This window comes from Ahaetulla prasina, chromosome 1, assembly GCF_028640845.1.
Source record: "Ahaetulla prasina isolate Xishuangbanna chromosome 1, ASM2864084v1, whole genome shotgun sequence".
NCBI classification, from domain to species: Eukaryota; Metazoa; Chordata; class Lepidosauria; order Squamata; family Colubridae; genus Ahaetulla; species Ahaetulla prasina.
The window spans coordinates 305906636-305911847 of record NC_080539.1 but is presented as its reverse complement, the minus strand read 5'-3'; positions in this window follow the sequence as shown (position 1 = coordinate 305911847).

Sequence of the window (5212 nt, the reverse complement as noted above, 5' to 3'; positions counted from 1 at the left end):
GCCAGCAACAAGTTATAGTCATACAGTCATAAGTGGAAAGAGATTGGTGATGGGAACTATGAAACGATTAATAGTAGTGCAGATTCAGTAAATAGTCTGACAGTGTTGATGGAATTATTTGTTTAGCAGAGTGATGGCCTTCGGGAAAAAACTGTTCTTGTGTCTAGTTGTTCTGGTGTGCAGTGCTCTATAGCATCGTTTTGAGGGTAGGGGTTGAAACAGTTTATGTCCAGGATGTGAGGGATCTGTAAATATTTTCACGGCCCTCTTCTTGATTCGTGCAGTATACAGGTCCTCAATGGAAGGCAGGTTGGTAGCAATTGTTTTTTCTGCAGTTCTAATTATCCTCTGAAGTCTGTGTTTTTCTTGTTGGGTTGCAGAACCGAACCAGACAGTTATAGAGGTGCAAATGACAGACTCAATAATTCCTCTGTAGAATTGGATCAGCAGCTCCTTGGGCAGTTTGAGCTTACTGAGTTGGCGAGTGCAGGAGAATTATCTCCAGGCACCCAGAAAGACAGAACTCCCGGCCCTTGCTGGATCAGCTGATCTGCAGGCCGCGGTTAAGGGGCCCCGCAGCCAAGAGGTGACTGGAGAAGGGAAGGGCTGCCTTCTGTGCTGGCCGTGCCCACCCTCTTCACTTGGGCTTATTTTTGGGGCAGGGCATATAATATATTAGGCCCATCCCAAAAAATCAGGCTAGGACTTATTTTGGGGTTAGGTTGTATTTTGAGGGAAACACGGTAGGAGAGAAAGCAAAGAAAGAAAACATAAAAAAGGAAAAAAGAAAAGGGAGAGGTTATAAGGAAGTTATTTTCAATTTTTTTACAGTCTTTATAAATGAATTTATATTTTAGACTCTCTACGTTTACATCATAATTTTCTTGTTTCCATAGACTACCATTTCTAATCACAGAATAAATCATTTTTAGTTCGTTTTTCATGTTTTCAGCAAGAAGTCCAAAAAGGATTTCCTGTCACTGATAAATTGTTTTTTTTTTTTTTTTTTTTTTTTTTCCAAAAAAAGTTTTTATTGGTCAAAAAAAAGTTTATACAAATACATATCAGGTATGGTAAATTTTCATTTTTCTTATACGTGATAAGAATTTTACTCAAAATTTTAAACACATACAACAGCCATATGGCAAGCAGGTAATACGGAGTAGCTAAGTTTACCAATCTTACATACGCAATAAAGAAGGGTCAAGAATAATCAGAATATCATACGAAAGAGAATAAGTAAAACCAACACAATACCAAATATCTTTGTCACCTCCTAGTTTTGGATCTCAGAACTCTGGGTTCAGCCTGACCCAACTCCAGGGCCGCAACAGCGGCAGCCGCCTCCGCCCCATGGTCTATAACCTCCCCTTCTTCAATTCCTGGGTCATCTGATTCCAGGAGGGCTTTGTGTTCCTCCACATAGGCCGTAGCCTCCGCAATTGTACTAATTTTTTTCGTAATGCCCTCCCGGAAAATCATCAATCCTCTGGCATCAGCCATCTGAAGCCTACTCCTTCTGGTACAATTTGCTTGACAAAAGTAATATTTCTTTCTCATTTCACGTACCTGTCTGGGAATCTGCCTCAGAATGGCTATCTCCTGCCCCTATAAGTCAGTGCCCCACTCCTATGTTTTCTAAGAATTTCATCTCTCGTCTCTCTTTTCACAAATTTGACATGAACCTCTCTAGGAACTGCATGCGTGCGTGCATATTGTGAATTAACTCTATAAACTCGATCCACATCCCAATTCATAAAATCAACACCTCTCCCAAGAAATTCTCCCAACAGTTTAGTCACAACATCTCTCAAATCTTCTTGGTCCACTTCTTCCAAATTTTGAAACCTAAGGAAATAAGACATTTTATCCATCTGTAATCCAAGCACAGCATTGCTTGTCGACTCCCCTCTTTTCTGCACTGCCCGCATCTCACCCTCCAAACCTTCCACTTTCTGCTTATTTTCTGCTGAGACTTGTTGAGTATCCTTTAAGTCCTTTTGGATAGTCACAATTTCCGCTCTTATTTCATCCAGTTTCTTGTCCATATTAGATAACTTTTCCAAAATTCTCCATTTCTCCAGCAGTTGGTCTCTGACCTTTGCCATTAAAAAAATTTTAAAGTCCTCAGGCAAGCACAGTATCCTTATAATTTCCTCCGGATCCACCAGGGGGCACTCACAGGAGCAACGAGTCCAGAGTACAGTTAGTCAACCAGGAAACCGAAGGGAAGTGATGTCATCAAGATTCTCATAGTGAAGGCGGAAGCTGGACGCCACCATTGTTCCCCAGAGGGAGGGGGGGCCTCAAACCCTCCCTCCTAAATTTCTCCATCACCTCTTCTCTCCAGAGCTCCACAAAACCGTAATCTTGTTATTTTAAGTTCTAGTCCTGTATCCGGATTCGGACACTGGAGGCAGGAGAAGCCTTCCAGACGTCCGTTGCCACCGGATACCGGAAGTCGTCTGCTTCGTTCTATTCTGGATGGTGTTCGGAAGTCACCCTTCTATTGACCTCACTGAGGCTTACCTGCACATTCCTATTCTCCCCGACCACAGGAAGTTCCTTTGTTTTTTTGTTTTTTTTTATTCAAAAAGTTTTACAAAATTTTTTTCCCCCTTTCCCCCCCTCCCCTCCTTCGCAACCCCTCCCCGGACTTCCCGGAACGAGCACAAGGTATAGTTAAAAATAAAACAAACATATGCTAAAAAAATTTCGTCCCAACTTAATTATACCCCTACAATCATCAATTCCTAACTTCCCCCAACAGCAATCAAAAATAATACATCATAATCATTCAAAAACAGTCTGATAACTCTTAGTCTGATATCTACGTTGAATATAGTCAATCCATTTTTTCTATTCCTTTAAGTATCTTTCTTGCGTATTGTCTTTCAGAAAGGCTGATATCTTCGCCATCTCAGCCAAATTGGCAACTTTCAATATCCATTCTTCTATTGTTAGTACTTCTTTTTTCTTCCAATATTGTCCTATTAGTAATCTTGCTGCAGTTATTAGATTTAAAATCAATTTAGTCTCAATTACTGTACAATCCGTAATAATTCCCAACAAGAAAAATTGCGGCAGGAACTTTATCTTCTTTTTCAAAACATTTTGTAAAATCCACCAAGTTTTTATCCATTCTTCTATTGTTAGTACTTCTTTTTCTTCCAATATTGTCCTATTAGTAATCTTGCTGCAGTTATTAGATTTAAAATCAATTTAGTCTCAATTACTGTACAATCCGTAATAATTCCCAACAAGAAAAATTGCGGCAGGAACTTTTTGTTTTTTTATTCAAAAGTTTTACAAAATTTTTTCCCCTTTCCCCTCCTCCCCTCCTTCGCAACCCCTCCCCGGACTTCCCGGAACGAGCACAAGGTATAGTTAAAAATAAAACAAACATATGCTAAAAAAATTTCGTCCCAACTTAATTATACCCCTACAATCATCAATTCCTAACTTCCCCCAACAGCAATCAAAAATAATACATCATAATCATTCAAAAACAGTCTGATAACTCTTAGTCTGATATCTACGTTGAATATAGTCAATCCATTTTTTCTATTCCTTTAAGTATCTTTCTTGCGTATTGTCTTTCAGAAAGGCTGATATCTTCGCCATCTCAGCCAAATTGGCAACTTTCAATATCCATTCTTCTATTGTTAGTACTTCTTTTTTCTTCCAATATTGTCCTATTAGTAATCTTGCTGCAGTTATTAGATTTAAAATCAATTTAGTCTCAATTACTGTACAATCCGTAATAATTCCCAACAAGAAAAATTGCGGCAGGAACTTTATCTTCTTTTCAAAACATTTTGTAAAATCCACCAAATTTTTATCCATTCTTCTATTGTTAGTACTTCTTTTTTCTTCCAATATTGTCCTATTAGTAATCTTGCTGCAGTTATTAGATTTAAAATCAATTTAGTCTCAATTACTGTACAATCCGTAATAATTCCCAACAAGAAAAATTGCGGCAGGAACTTTATCTTCTTTTTCAAAACATTTTGTAAAATCCACCAAATTTTTATCCAAAAGGCCTTTATGTCCTTACAAGTCCACCAAATGTGAAAATATGTAGCGTCATCACAATTACATCTCCAACATTTTGCTTGCATATCTGGATACATACACGATAATTTTTTAGGATCTAGATGCCATCTATAAAACATTTTATAAAAATTTTCCCTCAGATTCTGTGCCTGCGTGAATTTAACATTTCTAACCCAAATTTTTTCCCACGTTTCCAATAATATTGGCTCCTGAAAATTTTGTGCCCACTTTATCATACAGTCCTTTATCAAGTCCCTTTCAGAATCTATTTCAAGTAACACATTATACAATCTCTTTATATGCTCCTGAGACTGATTTCTAATTTGCTTTACCAAATTTCCCTCGTTCTGCTCTATACCAATTTTCTGATCTCCTTCCATCTAGCACGTAGTTGCTCATATTGAAACCAAGTATAATTTTTCCCTTCCTCTCTTAATACTTGCAGAGATTTTAACTGCAAATTACCTCTTTCAGTATACAAAAGATCTTTATATGTAATCATTTCCTGATTCTATTCTATGTTTATATTTTCTATTGTATGTCTAGGACTTGCCCATATAGGAACCTTATAATTTAGTTTATAAGAGTATTTTTTCCAAACACGCAGAAGGGCATTTCTTAGCACATGATTTTTAAAGGCCTTATCCACATTTTTTGTCATAAATTAAATATGCATGCCATCCATATAGCAAATCATAACCTTCTATATTCAAAATTCTGTCCTCTGTTAAATTAAACCAATCACTTATTGCAGAGAGAGCAGCTGCTTCATAATATAATTTAAAATTAGGCATTTTTAAACCTCCCCTTTCCCGAGAATCTTGAATTATTTTCATTTTAACCCTAGCTTTTTTACCTTCCCATATAAATTTGTTAATTCCCTTCTGCCATTCCTCAAGATTCTTATCTTTCTTAATTATTGGTATCATCTGAAAGAGGAATAAAAATCTAGGTAAAACATTCATTTTAATAGCAGCAATTCTCCCAGCAATGATAATTGCAATTTTTTCCAAACAATCAACTCCTTCTGAACTTTTTGCCATAAAACCTCATAGTTATTCTTATACAATTTCACATTTGACGACGTAATATAAACCCCTTAACCTTCTTTACAATTTCAAATCCTGTTACTTCCTCTAGTTTTTCTTTCTGTTGT